This window comes from Phaenicophaeus curvirostris, chromosome 16 (assembly GCF_032191515.1).
Source record: "Phaenicophaeus curvirostris isolate KB17595 chromosome 16, BPBGC_Pcur_1.0, whole genome shotgun sequence".
NCBI classification, from domain to species: domain Eukaryota; kingdom Metazoa; phylum Chordata; class Aves; order Cuculiformes; family Cuculidae; genus Phaenicophaeus; species Phaenicophaeus curvirostris.
This window is the reverse complement of record NC_091407.1, coordinates 6784765-6802171: the sequence shown is the minus strand read 5'-3', so window position 1 is coordinate 6802171 and position 17407 is coordinate 6784765. Positions and strand designations below refer to the sequence as shown.

At 42.5% G+C, this 17407-nt stretch overlaps 1 pseudogene; it reads right to left on the bottom strand.

Annotated features, from left to right (window-relative positions):
• Nucleotides 1–2210: 2210 nt before the first annotated feature.
• Nucleotides 2211–14169, bottom strand: LOC138727768 (putative uncharacterized protein MYH16; annotated as a pseudogene).
• Nucleotides 14170–17407: the final 3238 nt, after the last annotated feature.

The window sequence follows — 17407 nt, the reverse complement described above, 5'->3', positions numbered from 1 at the left end:
TAGGTAAGAAAATAATAATAACACATACACAAGAATCCTGCTTTGCTGTGCTAGAAGAGGACGTCCCATCCTGGGCTCTGCACAAGCGAAATACAGATATTTGGAGAGAAAAAAGGGGGCAATAATGATCAGAGGCTTTGAACACATGACTTCTCCTGAGCCTGTTGAGAGGGCAGAAAACTGAGGAAAGATGTTGTAAGCCTTCAAATAGATAAAAGGCTGCTGCTATGAATAAAGGAACAATTTGTTCTCTCATGTCCTATGGGGGCAGGGCAAGAAGTCATAAGCTAAGATAACAGCAAGGCAGATCTAGGTTATGGTGAAAAAAAATCTCAGTGATTCCTTTGAAGTGGTTGAGCCCTGTGCTGGGCTGGCTCGGCAGGACGTAGGGCTGTTCTTGGAGTGTTTTAAGAATGGATCAGACAAATATTTGTCAGAATGGCAAAAGGGCAATATAGGTTCTTGCATTTGGGAAGGAGACTGGAGTCAATGGTCTCCTAAATCAGTGTTACTATGGTTCTGTAACTGCGAGATATGTAATTATTACAGCCCTTACTGGCTTAACGATAAAACTAGATCAGCTGCACAGATTAAAGAGACACAACTAGGCCAAGTAAAATTATGTAATGGGAATGAAATTACGTTTAAGTATGGGTTTATGTTTACAAAATTATTTGCACCAGATGGGATGAGAGTATCTAAATGAAGAACTCTGCGGAGCTTTTAAGCATTAAAAGCTAAGGCCTTGTCTTCGGTGAAGCTTTCCGGAGAATTTTCCACCTTTGTTCCTGCTGTATTGCTGATACAATTATACTGTGCTAATCCAGAAGGGATGCCAATGTTTTTGAGATTAAGGCCTCAGAAGCAAAGTTGAACTGATCTTGGTGAAAGTAGTTTAGATGCAGTCAAATCTTATGATGTGTATTTAAAAAATTTGAGCTGGAACATCCTTTGGGTTTACTTTTTAAGCAGTAAATGCATTGAGATGGGTAGTAGCTAGTAAGAAAGAGGTGTTTTGGAAGCAGGCTGTTGTATATACAAACAGGTGGTTGACTATGAAAATGCTTGCCTCGAGGAATTCATGATGTGTGGCGTTCACCCTAGTATTTGAAAATGTAGCAGTTCCCTGTCATATCATGCCTGATGCTTACAAGGAAGATGCAGCAGATGTAATTCGTTCCCCCTAATTGTATTCCTTGTTTCCCCAGAAGTCCTATCTAGATCCCAGGAGTTTATCAAAATTGGTTTTCATCAGTAATATTCTTGAATGATCAAGAATATTGCCTTTAGATTAGATGAAGTCACTGATGATCTAAATAACTGCAAATTGGGGCTTTTAAAGTGGGGAAAGATGATGTATCCCAATGTCTTGGTTTTTGCTACTTAACACTGTGTCCCCTTGCCAGCTCCTGTTTTTACTGTAATTGGTAAGTATGCAATGTCATAATACAGCATGAGAAAGAAGGAAGGCTGCTCCCATTGCATGCAGCTTGACCAAACTTTTACTGTGCAGGGTTTTTTTGCACACTGGCTTTCTAGGTAATGATGAGCTTGATACCTACTGCTTTCCCCCTGCCAGAGCAGATCTGAGGCGAAGCAGGTAGAAATCCACATGTTATGGCTGGCAGGACCCTAGGCTAAGGCTCTAAATGGCCACCTTCAGAGCAAAGAGCAGTGTGTGTGACATTTGGCAGCATCTGCACTCTGCCTGCTTTTCAAAGGTTGTGTGCCTAAATGTGTTTGTTTGGGTTGACCAAGCAGGGCTTAGTCGACAGCAGGAGGGTGTTTGGATGACAACAGTGTTTTGCTCTAGCTCCTACAGAAAAGAATCGCTAGAAAAGAAAGAGCAGCAGTGTTTATCACCATTTTTTAGATTATGACAACTTGGCATTGTTAACATTGGCTGATCCAAAGCATTCCCTAGGGCTCAGCCCTCCTGATTCCAGATTAATTCTCCCACAAGAATTTGCATCCATTTTCGAAGCAGAAGGATGCTGCTCTTTCCCCCTTTCTGAACTGTTAGCCATTTCAGAATTTACCTCTGCATGTAAAGATACTTATGGAATATCTCTTCCTTTTTGTAGGGAACTGCATGAGTCATCTGGTGTTGAGAACACACCTATGTTTTCCTCATCTCTATCCCACACCCTTTTCTGCTCTAATAAATTCATGGCAGCTGGGTACAAACATGTGAGCTCCAGCTCTGGTGCCTATTCCTGAGCCACTGACATGGAGGAAGAGGACTGAGATACTTGGATAATCTCCCCAGAAAGCAAGCCCTTTGCTTGCTGAGGCACAATGCCTGGTGTGCAGCTTGTTTAGAAACAATTCAGCCATCTCATCTCCCTCTCCTCTGCATCATCCAGTTCATGTACGGACTTTGTGTACTTGGCCAGGCTTTGGCTAGCCTGTTCCTGTACCAGAAAGGGTTTGTTTGAAGAAGAGAAATCTTTGCACTGGAAGTAAATGGCCTGGAATATGTCTTATGTGTTTCATCAGCATCATGACATCAAGGTGAAGAATACAGTCATGTCCCTAAAGAGTGGTGATTAATAGGTGGGTTTTTAATGGTGTGTTCATATCTATGCGCATATCAGAGCCTGTATTTGAGGGCAGGAAGTGGCTGCAAAGAAGGAAGAGGAGGAGAATCCATTGTAGAGAATGATGTATGATTTGGGATAACTGAGTGAATAAGTGCATGCAAGTCACAGTGGGCCACAATCCTAGGGATACTCTCAGTATACACTGAATATGTGCCGCCTACGGTATCTGGAGAGACAAACTGCCCCTGGTGCACGAGCTGCAGTTGTGTGATGAAGCAGGGAATATGTACTACCTTCTCAATTTGCTTCTTCTAAGTTTTCAGTGTGTTCTGCATCTTCTCCAGCTGTTCCTGCACTTGCTAGTTGATTTTGTGGCCATTGTTTGTGGAAGACTGGCTCTTTTTACAACCTTTTGTTCTTGTGCAGAATTTTTGGTCTCCATGTAGTGTTTTTGTTTGGAGTCCAGCTCTGTTTCCAGTTCCTTAATCTGAAAAGTAAAAGAAAGATAAATCATTATGGAAGGCATTTGAAGTGTTGATGTGGAATTATAAGGATCAGAAAAAGAAATAGGAAGATGGTATCTAGCCCAGGAACTTGAAACTGCTCATGCTGTAGAGTTTTGTAGCAGTTGAAAAATGAACAGCAAGTCATGCTACTGATGACACCTTGCAAATTCTCCTTCATGGGTGTAGATCAGCTGCTGATCCCAGTGGCTCGTTACCGCTGTACTCAAGCACCATAAAGATTCTGATCAATGATTTCTGCACGAGGTGCAAAATGCTGAAGTTCTCTTGTGCTCCAGTGGGCTGAGTGTCCTACATGCATCTTTTCTGCCTAGTCTGCTTTTCCTTAAATTAGTGCATTCCCTTTGGGACATGTTGGCTGTTAAATGAAAATGTTTCTTTTCAGGTATTTGTGCTGAATGTGAAAGCTGAGGTGCAGGAGAGAGTTTCATAGCTGCTCCATGGGAATGATCTTTCTGGTATATTTGTAGATGTTTCCTTGCCCTAGAGTTTCATGATAATGCTCGTTTCTCCTTTCAGGGTTAACTGCTCAGCCTATTCTATCTTGACTGACAGGTCTTTTATTGAATTTAATAGGTCTACTTAGTCTTTTCCAGGTGCACGTAATGATCCTGCTTCTGACACAGGTCTTTTGCCACACAGGAAGCCTGTGAGGAAGGTATGAAACAGATCGACAGCACAGCTATTTCTATGGATCATTGAGAGCTCAGATATCTGTATGTTACCTTCTGAGAAATTGTGCCTTATCTTTATTTTTATTGTGTATCATTGGCTTCCTTTCTAAAGACTGGATCCACAGTTCACTGAAATCAATGGAAGTAATCCCAGCTAACTTAGACAAATCTAGATTGGACCATAAACCAGGTGGTGGTACACTCGCCTAGTACTACCAGACCAGTCAAAAGTACTATCCCCAATTATTATTAAGTCAATAGCTTTAGTTCTAATGACACCCCTGGCCTTGATTTCTCCCCTTCAAAGGAGAAAGGGTGGCTGAGAGTGTGCTGTAGATGGGGGGGGGGGGTGAAGATGCAGTAGCTTAAAGCACAAAGGTGGCAGAAGGCTGAGCTTCACTCTGGGAGGAAATGCTGTGGGTTGAATCCAGAGCTAGCTATGATATTTTCAAAGTGCCAGTTGTCAGCACAGTGCCAAAGGAGCAATCTGCTCAGTGCTGGCAACTTTTCTCCCCTCTGTGCCAATTATGAATGCCATTGACTGGCTAGGGAGGGAAGCCGGCCTACTCTTTGTTGGAGGCTTGATAGGTGTGATGAGTGGAGTTGTGTAATAAGCGAAAGAAAGGACAAATTGAGAGGAAATGGAGGAATTCCTCAGGGTGCCATCTGTGATGTAGATTACCAGAGAGGCAGGGAGGAAGTGGATTTCTTCTTTTGTGGATTAATTTTGCCAGGCTGCAATCAGTGAGCTAACATGCATTCTGCTTTTCAGGGTCATAAAAAGCAATGCAAGCGCTAACATGTATTATTAACTCCATTTTTTTCAAATCGGCCCTGGAGAGAAATTATGGAATATATGCCTTAAGGATTCCAGCAACCAATGCAAAGGGCAGAAAGGTGAGGAGGTGATTTACGTCAGCCACAGCTTTCTTTGCTCTCTCATCAGCTGCTCAGTACTCACTGATTTCCTCATGCTCATTAGTATTGTGTTGAAGGTCAGGCTCCAGCTTTCATTTAATTGTAAGCAGAGTGATTCTAGAGGGTAGAAAGAAGCCTTAGAGACCTGGAATGTCTTATCTGCTGAGCGCTTCCCTTTGGCACACAAAGAAATTATTTGTGCATCGTGGTTTTCTGTAGAATTTGTTTCTCTATAAAATTGTGCACTGTTAAGCCAAGTGGGATTCATCCCTACTGGATCTGTATTACAGAACATTAGGACCTGTGTATTTACTTGCACGCTAAATGAGATTTAAAATGATGATACACCTCTGAGGCAGAAATAGACCCTGTTGTTTATGAATTCCTTGAGTCTGAGTCTGTTTTCTTGAATTTCTGTGCGCGTGCATGTGAGTTTGTATACCAGTATTATTTATTTCAAAGTTATGCTGCAGTAGCAGCAGCTGGCTTTGGACCCAACTGAAACTATTTGACTGCATTCTCAATAAGCAGTGTCTGCTCTGCAGTTTACAGTATGTATGTGTCTCTTTATCTCCTGGAAAATATGAGCCCTACAGCTCATTTAGTACTTACTGTTTACTGATATGAATCATTGGAGGGCTGTTGTTGTTGCTGCTGTAACAATAATAAATAAATAATTTTAAAAAACACTCTAAGGAAGGAGAACTGCAAAGGCTTTAATAGAAAACCTGCGTTCTAGCAACACAATCTGTTCTTCAGAAAAAAAAAAATCACATAAATGTGCATTGTATTCTAGAATGCTGCACAAGTTCTGTGCAATGTTGGCTTTGTATAACAAATAAGTTTAAAATATCAAATTTGTATGGAGATTGCAGTTCACCTGCTGGAAATTTATCCTTTTTATTATCAGTCAATTGGAAGTGAATGTGTTGGCTACATTTTTTAACCTATTTGAATAAAAGCCACATTTACAACTTAGTTTTTATAACTGATGTCCCATAATTGCAGCTGAGAAATGCTTCTTATATTATCAGTCCTTTCCAGAAGTTTTACTCTTCTGCTCAGAGGTGTTAGCGTGTGTGGTCTTTATGGAAAAGAACTGCAGACTGTAATGGCAAATGTTTAAGTAGCTTCTTAAATCTATGCACAAAATGAAGTGGCAGGTATGTTATTTCATACTGCAATCTGTAACGCAGGGATGCTTAAAATGTCACTGAAATGGATTACACTGTGGGTTACAGTCTATGGAAGAAATCTGAGCACCATGGAAACAACCAGTAAAACTATAGCTTCAATGGAGGCAGAATTTTACAGTGTCCCTTTTAAAGTAAGGGGGTCAAAAGCACTCAACGCTGTCTTAACTCTTCCACTAAATTTGCTAAAAGTGTTTTTGTAAGCCTTGCTAGGAGCAAAGCTGGGCCAAGAGGGTGTTTTTTGAAAAAATCCTGCTGTCAGTGTAATATCTCTGAAGACTGAGCTCTTCACGTTCCATGGAGTTACCAGATCTATCCTATAGTGTTATATTTGTCCATCATTGGCCTGATCCTGCACTTCTTACCCAGAGCTAAGATCATGTTAAACCATTTGTGCATAAACTCTCTGTCAAGACAACTGTTGCATAAATAGTTCTACTTTCTCTGGCATGGGTTTCATTTTGTCTTCTCCATGACCTCTGGCGGCTCCAGGAGTTTGTGAGAGTGCTCGCTGCTCTTCGGGCTGGACTGTACTTCTTCCAGCTCTGTGTGTAGCAGGCTGAGGAAGCATGTACTGCTCCAGCAGCTCCTCCTCATGCTGGCAAACATCTTCATCCATTTAGATCTGAAGATGAAAGATTAATGACAGAAAAGGAAGCTGAAAGGTCTAGGAGATCTCTCTGCAAAGCTGTTCTTTAAGGGGATGCCAGATTTAAAAATAATTTAAAAATCAACCTCTCCCAAAAAACCCATCCCTGGATCCCGGTATCATCTGCCTGTCTTACATCATTGTAGCCACACTGACTTTAAGAGAATTATTTCTGACTGAGGCTGATGTAACTGAGGAAAGTTACATTTGAGTGTGTGTGTGTGTGTATATATATATATACACATGTTAGAGAGAAATAATCTTTGCAGTTACTCTTTAAGTTACTAAAACTGGATTTTTGGCAGCAGTTGTATCACTTTATTCCAACAAAGAGATTAGCCTTTTACTTATTTACTTAGTTTTATTTTAGAAATGAAGACCCAAAGGAAGCTCCTTAGTTTTACATTTGCATTAGTTTCTAGTCCATTTCTTGGCTATCCTACTGAAACAGCAATTACAACTTCTCTTAAAAGCAGACCTTTATTGTTTTAATTACAAATAAATAGTTCTCTGGGTTTCTAGTTTGACAAAAGCTAATAGTAATGCTTGTCTTGTATAAGGTTTGCTGGAATTGCTTCAGATTGAAATTAGTATGAGTCGGGGAACCAGGGCTTTGGAATACAATCATAGAATAACCAGATTGGAAGAGACCCACTGGATCATCAAGTCCAACCATTCCTATCAAACACTAAACCATGTCCCTCAGCACCTCATCCACCCATGCCTTAAACCCCTCCAGGGAAGGTGACTCAACCCCCTCCCTGGGTAGCCTGTTCCAGTGCCCAATGACTTTTTCTGTGAAAAATTTTTTCCTAATGTCCAGCCTAAACCTCCCCTGGTGGAGCTTGAGGCCATTCCCTCCTGTCCTGTCCCCTGTCACTTGGGAGAAGAGGCCAGCCCCCTCTTCTCCACAACCTCCTTTCAGGTAGTTGTAGAGAGCAGTGAGTTGTAGAGAGCAATAATGTCTTAGTTTGTTCAAGATGTCTGTCTAAACAAGAGTACATAATCCACTGCTTTGTCGATGTGTTGGGTTTGTGTGACAAGGTTTTGGTAGTGGGGGCCCACAGGCGTGGCTTCTGTGAGAAGATCCTAGAGGCTAGAAAAGCATAAGCTCAGCTCTAATTGAAACTGGCCGGTGATGTCAAAAAATACAAGAAAGGGTTCTTCAGGTATCTAAACAACAGGCAGAAATACAAGGAAAATGTTGGCCTGCTGTGTTAAACAGGAGAGGTGAATTGGTCACCAAATCTCTGAAAAGGCAGAGGTTCTCAATACTTTCTTCACCTGCTTCCCCCCTCTCCAGTTTATTTTGACTTGTTGTGGTAGTTTATTCAGCGTCCTGACAAGCTCATTGTTGTTCTTGGTGTGATCCAGTTGTATTTACGTTCTGGTCAGGTCAGTGTCCGTCTTCTTGAGCCTGAGAGCTTCAGTGCTCTGCTTCAGTCTCCAGACTTGCCTGCAGAGACTCAGTTGCATGCTGGTAATTATTTCTGTAGAGTCCAGTGAAGCATATGATGCAGCATTCTGTTGTGTTGAGTCTGATCCAGCCTTTGTATCAAATGATTGCCCACCAAATAATAAAAATGCAGTAACTTTTCTAACCTGTTTAAAACTGAAATACCAGTATTTTGCACTGAGCTATTCATGAGTGCCTTCTTTTAAAACTTAGGGCCGGGAGAGGCTTTCAAGAGGTCATTTTAAAAATCTACTGTCTAAAATCTGGATCACTTCCTGCCAAAGCAGTCCCACCAGACAACGTGTGACCAGACTGCACTTAACTTCCAGTAATGGAGACTCCACAACCACCAGACAACCTAGTGTAAGGAGTAATTCCCTGTAAGATTATAGAACTTTCCTAGTGTCTAACTTAAAACCTCTGTGCTGCAGCCTTCTCCTGTGACTCAATGTCATATCATTGCTGTACGTGGTTGTTTCAATTGCTTCCTTCTCATCTTCTCCTGGCATCAGCTTTACTTGAGCCATTTTGAATTGAATGCAAATCAGTTTATTTTCTTCAGCCTGCAAGGAGGAGTGCAACAGGTGGACAAATAACTGCATGTAGCTCTCACATCTGTAGCATTGGTACCTCCAGGGAAGACTCCGCTTCCTCCAGTGCCACCTGCAGTTCATCCTTCTCAATCTCCAGTCTGTCTAGTGCAGCTTATGAATGTTCTTCCTTCCCTCCCCCAGCTGATTGATTAGATCCTTAATTTCCTCTAGGGAAGAAAACAGATATTTCATATGATAGGTTTATTTCAGGGCTATGAACTTTACCGAGTGCACCAGACAGATTTGTTGAATGGAAATGGCACAAAATTATTCCAGTCACTTTATATCAGCTGCCCTTTGCTTTTGTTGCTAAATATTATCCTGGATTTCTGAATGAGCCCAGCTCACTGCATGTGTTCATAGAGGTGGAAGAATGAAGCCTATTAAATCAAGAGAAATTTTTTCTAGTTTTTATCCACCCTTCCCCTCTCCCCCTTTCAGATGGTTGCTCTTACAAAATGAAAACAGGATGCTGCATCGTTTCTGTACAGCAGAATGGGGCTCTGTGCCAGCTGATGTGAGCCAGAGCTAAGAGTTGGGGGAGAGAGCCCAGAAAACCATGGGTCTGGGCCAGGGAGTCCATCACCGCTTTCTGTTGGCCGCAAGGGCAGCAGATTGTGGCATCTTCTAAATATTTACGGTGTCATCTTACAGCCTCCTGCAAGAGATCAATTTTTGCAATTTACAGAAGTGTTTTAATAAAAAAAAAAAAGAAGAAACCCAAGGCAAGGAGACCAGGACAGCCAGTGGGGAAAAGTGATGCAGCTCCTGAGCAGGAGTTTAACCAGCTTGCTCTGAAATGATTCCTGGAGATGCCTAATCCTCCCCACCAAGATTAAAGGGAACATCATCTTCCCAGGGTAAAGCTGACCGTTTTAATAGTCCCCTAAATGAACTGCTTAGAGTTAGAGAGGATGCTAGCAGCCAGAGCCGAGGATGCTGGCAGCCAGAGCTGAGGCTGCAGCCTGTGTCTCATTCAAGACCGATGCTGTAACCAATCCATTATCCCTGGATAATGCGATGGTCTAGTGATGATACCTGGCCCAGGCCTGGAGGGATGACCTCAGGGTACGGTAGTGAGTACATCCATGTTGCTATTGCGACTGCATTTTGAGGGTTCAGAAAGGACCTTGGTCCTGAACGTTATCCCCATTATCAGTTTCCTGGAAGCAGTATCCTGGTGCTAGTTACAGCCTTGGGTGATCCAGTAGGGGTGGCATGTGTATGGGTGCAGACCCTGTCCCAGGAGCAGAATCTGACCTGTGACTGCCTCAAATGGGTGTTTCCAGGGAGTGGAAGCACTGCTAGGAATAAGAAAAGTGGAATTGGTGCTGGAAAATGCAACAAGACATCATTTAGTAGGAATCAAAGGGCTTATGATTTGCTGAGATTTTTAACACCAAACCTGAATGGCCTTGTTCTCCTTTATCATAGATTCCAGGTGCTCCAAGAATTCTTCTTTGAGTCTTAAGCTCAAAATTCTCAGTTCTGTACGTTCCTTCTGGGAACTATCCACTTGCACCTGCAATGCTCTGTGGTTTTTGTTGCCATTCTGCCAGCATCTTATCAAAGGCCCTCTGCTTCTTGTCCAGGGCAGCACAAGCAGCATTGGCCTGGAAAGATAAAACCAAGCATTGACCGGACACAAGTTTTCTTTACACTTCACTTCTCTGCGTGTCCTGCCAGCTAAGCAGTTAAATTGGCAGCCAGTCTAATGACTGGCAGAGATTCTCTCGGTCACTCTGAATGGATGATTAAAATGTTTACAGGGCTTTCTTTCCTCACCATTAGGAATTTAACAAGATCACCCAGTTCCCATCAGTGTGATAGTCTTCCTTGCTCCTGCGGTTATAATGATGCTGCTGTGGAGCAAATGTTTTCCACTTCACATATTCCTTGTGCAGATGTGCTGTTAGTAATTGCCTGGGTTGATTAGTGTGACTCTTTCTATTTCAAAGATGGTTCAGTTACAAACAAGATGTTATTCAAGACTATTTTAGACTGTATTTAACTGCTTCTCATAAAGGGAAAGAATAAAGGTACATTTTTCTTTCCTAGGAGCTTTTAATCACAAATATTCTACATATCCTCATGATCCACACATGTGTTCAGATACCATGGTGACAAGCACACCACAGGAACCATAGAATAAAGAACTGCTTCATTAAAGAAAGCAATGGTGAAACAGATTTTCAGCCCAGTAATGTAATGATGTATGTGGGATTTTCAGCTCTTGAGACCCTGCTCTAAAGCCGACTGCAGTTATTGGCAGATACCCAAAGGCTTCAGTGGATTTGGAGCAGCCTTTGTGCCTATTTTAAGTAACATTTTTATTCAAATGTCCCACAGTTGCACTACATTCATGCTCCTAAACTAACACTAGCGAGATAGAAATACTAATTTAAATGAAGGAGCGTTTGTTGCTAGTGTTTAAGCTACATGTTGTTTAGATCTGCTTTGAGTGTGGTTGTTAATAACCAGTGGCCAACCCACTGGTACTGCAACACTGAAAAGTTCAAAGCAGGATATCATTATCCTTAAAAAGAAGATGAATACCTTGCCTTGCAGTAAAGGAGGGCATTTTGCTTTAGCTGTACTCTTGTTTCTGGAAGTCAGCTAATGAGCTTACCAGAAGCATGCATTCCTAGGAATTAGCTGCGGCTCTCATCTGGGTTTTCTCTTGATGTGGTAAATCTTAGCCTTGCTTCTCATGGTGATACAGATTATTTGACATTTAATAGAGAGATCTTAAAATATTAAGAAATAAGAGATCAGTCCCAAGCTGACCTGAGTTAACAGAAAGACTCCCAGGGCTTCCAGTACCAGGTTTTAGATCTTACTGATTAGGCTTGTGCTGGATGCAGTCTTGAATGGCTGCATTTTTTGCCTTCTCAAGGTCAACAGTGAGGTCCTCCACTTCTTTCTGCAGCCTGTGCCTAGTTTTCTCTGTGATGGCAACACAGGCTTGGATTGATTCAGCTGTCTCTTCTGTTGGAGCTTCACAGCCAACTTTTTCCTGAGGGAGGCAGGGCAGAAATATCCTGTAGAGTAAGTCATTCATGGAATGAGGAGTGGTTGGAGTCAGGAGCCCTCATTTTTAGCACCATCACTGTTTTCACCAGTGAAAAGGTGAAATCCTGTCACTAGTCTCAAGAAAGGGACTCTGAAAACATTAGTAGGATACGGCTGGTGCATATGGCATATTTGACTACAGCTCAGCTCTTCATTGCTAATTTGCTGGTGATAGACACTGGTACCTTCCCTATCTCAAGGACTGCAATAATATCTAAGAGCAAAGTAGCCTCCTTCCCTCGTGAACATCCCTGGGACTCAGCACAAAGTCATGCAGAGATGCACTGGCTTCTTCCATTTTTCTCAACTTATTCAGGCACACAGTGGAACCCCCCAGATGCCTTAACTTTTGGGCTATTACGTGAAAGGAGCTTTATGACAGCTCTGTCAGACTGCTACAAAGCTTGGCTCAACTTCTAGCCTGTAATACCAGGTCTCAAGGACCAAATTCTAAGGGGCTTAATCTGATTTGATGCTTGCTTTATTCTTAGGAACTGCTAGTGGCTTTTGTAGGGCTGCTGGAAGAGTAAAGTCCTTGGTGGAATAAAGAAAACTATACAAATTCAAGCCTTTATCAGAAAGGATCAGTGTCGGTTTCTGTTGCCAGCGTAAAAGTGTTAGGTCTCAATAGCCCCTGTTTATTATTGCAAGTATTATCTTCTTTCTTTTGGCTTTCTCTCTGTCTTAACGAATTGAGTCCTAACAGATCGCATCTATAAGCTGTGACTCAGCAGCCAAACTAAATAATGAGTCTGCTGTAAGTCCCATCCCAGACTCCCCGAAAGCTGAGTGCCCACTCGGTTTCTTCCAGCTCTTTGGTTATTTCAATGGCATCAGTCTTGTATTTAGTCCTCCAGATTATGACTTCAGCATTGTGTTTAGAGACCAGACACTGCAGTTCTCTCATGCTCCAGATGCTCCTTCATAGGGTCTAAATCATGCGTGGTGTTGGCCAGGCTCACTACAACAGCAGGATGCGACTAGATACAGCGACTAGATATGTGTCTGTCCTATTGGACCTATGAATACTCTGACCTCACTCCCCAGAGCTGGAGTGCTCCTCTTGAACAACTCAGTTCTGGATCAGCTAGAAACATCTCAGGCTGCAAAATACCTTCCTGGTCAGGGGCCAAGTCCCTGTTCTCTCTACTTGTTTTTTACTGTACTGCAGTGAATTAAATTGAGCTCATACAACTGAAAACAGAACTTGGCTTGTCATCATCACTGTTTTCTCTCAAACAGTGTTACAAAGGGATTATGACAGTACACCCATTTGGCGATTGTTCTGAACACAGAGAGAATTCCTGCCAGCATTTTGATATGCAGGTGCAGCACTGGAATTACTCTTCGGAGATAAGCAGAAATTTCCTAGACAGATGTGTCAGACAGAGACCTGAAATACTGGTATATTTTGAGCCAAACATGTGCGATCTGTGGAAATAAATTGCTCTACAGAATGGACAGTAGACTGAGAATTAAGAGGGGTGTGTTTTGCTCTTTGCTGCTGACTCATGGGAGATTCTATATCTTATTTTCATCTCCATACAAGGCTCACATCCCCCACACCACCACCAAGATCAGCTGGTAACAAACCCAGAGATTAATTTGGATGAGAAAGTTTTCATTTGTGAAAACTAGTACAGATTTGTTACTCCAAAGTGGACAGCGTGCAAAAGAGCAGGCGCTGCACGTTCCGTGACAGCAGCAACCTCTGTAGGCAGTTGGTGGTCTCCAGTACGTTGGACTCTTCACCCAGCTGGCCTTTGATGTCTGCTCACAAGTGGAGAGAAATCTTTATGTAGCCAATCTGGCTAAGCCTGCTCTGAGCTTCTTCCCGCTCCCAGTTCTGCTGGCTGTTTTCGGCTGTGGGAAAACTGCATAAAGAAGCAGGAAAGGAACTAATTCAATCTGACTGGAAGGAAAGAGCAGTGAAGGCTAGAAGGCTTGGGCAGATTTGCTAGAGGAGACAGGGCAGGGCTGCCAGGGTTAGATGAAATGTAGGGAAAGAGGAGGATCACAGGGAGGTAACATTGCACAAAGCTGTCAAGGAATTTACGTTGGAGCCTGACGGCATTAATTTCAGCTTGGCTCTTCTCCACTTCAGCCAGCTGGGCATTGGCTTCAGACAGGTTGCCTTCCAGCTTGTGAACATGAGCATCTGAGTTCAGCTGTAAGAGAGAAGTCAGTCATATGATGCCGAGTAAGGCTTGAAGGGCCAAACTATTCTCCCTCTCTTGCAAACCCAGTTCATTTTGGTTTATTGTAATTACAGTGGGATGACTGTAATAGCCAGTAGGAGTGGAGAGTGTCCTGATCTTTAGCAAGGGAGATGCCCAATCCATCAGCCAGGGCAGGCAATGTCCAGCACTACCTGCAAACGGGTGCATTGTGGTATCAGTTAACTCCCACTTTAGAGGGCTGAATTCTGCCTGGTACTGATGGCTGCGCCTGTGGCCGTGTTTGTTGAGGAATTCCCTGCTGGTCTCTTACCTTGGATTTCAGCGGAGAATCTATGCTTGCACTGAGGTCATCCATCTCTGCTTCCATGTTTGTCTGTCTCCACCTTTGCTTTCACTCCTTCTCCACAAGCTCTTCCTTCTCAGCCACAGCAGCCACGTGCTTCCTGCACAGGACAGAGCCTCGCTCTGCAGGGCTGCCTCCCCCAGCACAAGGAGAAGCTTCAGCAGCCCAGCAATTCCTTACAAATCTGTTAGATCTGAGAAGGGGCCAATACGTGTTGTCAGCTGGGATCTGGCAGCTTTGGAGTCTCAGTAAGACCCTCAGGGGTGCTTTATAAGAAAGGCTCCTAGAAGCCTTTTATTTAGCTTTAACAGTATCTTTATCTGCGACAAATCCCATCTTTGGTGTTCATCCATTTGAAGGTCAGTGGCTGGTATCTTCCAGAAAGATTAACCAACTCTAAACTTGCTTCCTAAGCTCAGAGTAATTCTCTGGACTGCAAGCTGTGTATTTTCCTTGCAAAGAAATAGAAAATACACCTGACAGTCCTGTCTCTTTTTTTTTTTTTTTTTTGGCTTCCTGCTTCTGAATTATCAGCTTTCTGATGAATCTCTGATCACCTTCCACTCCAACTGTGTAGAAACAACAAAACTATATATAGGTTTATATATATATATTCCAACTGTATAGGAATAAAAATTCACACTGAATTTTGTGGAGCCTGGAGTCTTTACCCTTTCCAAGGTCTGCTGTGTGAGGGGAAAGCTGGGTAAGGTCTGCAGGATCTGGCCTGCTTAAGAGCTCAGAGAAGCTGCTGAAGAAGCTTCTCCTTTGAAGGGTCCCAGTGACATTTCTCATTCTCCAAGGAAAGAGACACGATGCTCAGATGCGGGGAAGATGTCTGACCTGAGTAGTTGTTCCAACTTCTTCCAACCAATCTTTCTCCATCTAATAGGAAAGAAGGGAAGAAATTCTTATTTCATGCCAAAGCAACTGTATATGCTTAGAAGCATAACCATTTTGGAAACAACAGTAGCAAGTGTGAGGCATAATCAGAGAAGGAACAGGAATTCCCAAGTGCTGTGCTCAGCTTTAACTGACATAGATGCTTTTTGTGTCTCTGGACAAGTTTCTTTACTTCTGTTTTACAACCTGTGCAAGGTATCTAGCAATGCTGACCTGATATGATTGAGAATTAATTAGTTAGCATTTCTAAAGTGAATTGAAATGGAAATATTACTTATTGTTGATGCTATCAATTTGTATTAGTCATTAGAACGTGTTCAGAGCATTCTATTAAAATATAACCTTTTTGGGACTAAATTATCTTCAGGCTTTTCCATTATTAATGAATCTGACTATATATTTAACAACCACATCCTAGCAATTTACGTAAGATTTATTAGAATAGATCTATCCATCACTACAGAACTGAAACAAGTGGATGGGGGGATTTGGTAGCTGAAGCAGAGGACAGAGGATTGCTCATTTTCTCCAGCCTAGTACCATGTTGCTCCATGGGGGACTGCCCCAGCAGTAACTGGCTTTGTCAGAGGTTTCTATGAAAGCAGTGACACATGCAGTTTGCTTAGGCTAACACTAGAGTTCAAGGCTGTTGTCCATCTTATTAATGATGAATTTTGTTTTTTAAATTATTAGTTTAATGCCTTTAGGTCTTTTCAGAGGTGTAATCACTCCCCTGGGGAGTTTCATTCCTCCTTAGATACCGTTACCTGTGTTCTTACAGTGTGCTTGCCTTCCAGGCTTCTTCCAGTTCTTCAATATCCAGGCCTGGAGGGCACACATGAGCGCAGCAGTGTCAGTGAGCAAGAGATGTGAGAGAAGTGTGTGGAAATACAAACAAGAACCTTAATTTCTTCAGTCCTTTCTCTATAGATCTGTCAAGCTCTACTGGATTTTCTTTCCTAGGAGAGAACTACAGCTGGGAATGCTGAGCCAACAAAGCAGGAAAGACCCAGCCAGATGTGTCAGTAGATGACTGATACTGTCTGCAGCTGAGTCCTCCTTTACAGCTCTGAAGATCTAACACCAGCACTTAATTTTTCTCCTGTAACTTAAACATCCCAGTGGCCTTACTTGGAAGCACAAGTATCTTGTACTCCCTGCAGAGTGCTGTGTTAAAAGTTGAATTAGCAAAGCTTGGCGGTGTTTATTAACGATTGCACACATTGTCTTATACACTTAGCCCCTTAACTAGGTAAATTAGTGGTTTGGATAATATAGAGTTGGAAATTTACATTCTGGGAAGTTAATTTCTAAGTGGAGGTTTGTCACAGAAGTGCTGGCAGACCCATCAGTAAAGTAGTCAATAGTGATACTAAAATAATGTTCTAATTTGTGATAATATTTTGCATTTCTAAAACAGTTTTTATGTGAGGATCATAAGGCCTTACATAAATATGAATCATTTAAGCCTCCTATCTTCCCGGTGATTGTATACATTTTATATGTGGGTGAGTGTGGAAGATGAATTACAAATATCAGACAATGAGTCAGAGAAAGACGTAGGAAACAAAATCCTGTATTTCTTCAGATTCTCCTTGCCTGAACTACTGAACTGTACTTCTGCCTGCTATTAGGTCAATACTGAAGAGATCAGGGTACGGCTGTGGATTTTCCCAGTGACTTCATGATCAAGTGACTTTTCAGGTGTAGCTGATGCTGTCAGAGCTATGATTTAGCACGGCTGCACCCAGTAGGATCCTGTATGCTGGGAAATCCTGTTACAATTGGTACCTACTCACAACCTTGTCCAAGTTTGGCTCATTTCATCTCACTGACGTTAGCAGTTGTCATTTTGAGGTCACTGTCTCCTTTATGATGAGCCTTTCCCACCTTGCATGGGTCTTCTTTTCTTGTTCCCACTTGTCCTCCAGCTAGTTGAAAAAACTGGAATTGGTGTGAAAAAGAACTTTGTAACCCACATAGAGGTGGTGGTTATCAAAAGGGCCCTCGATATTGAAGACACACCAATGAGCTCCATCTAAAATACAGACTATACAACTGCACCTCAGCTCCTGCGACTGAGTGGTAGATTGGCTGTTGTTGACTTTTTAGCAAGGCCTGTTATGACAGGACAAGGAGTAATGGTTTTAAACTAAGGGAGGGAAAGTTTAGGCTGGATATAAGGAGGGATTTTTTTACAATGAGGGCGGTGAAACACTGGAACAGGTTGCCCAGGGAGGTAGTGAAGGCCCCATCCCTGGAAATGTTCAAGGTCAGGTTGGATGGGGCTCTGAGAAACCTGATTGAATCAGAGATGTCCCTGCTTCTGCAGGGAGGGTGGACTGGCTGACCTGTTAAG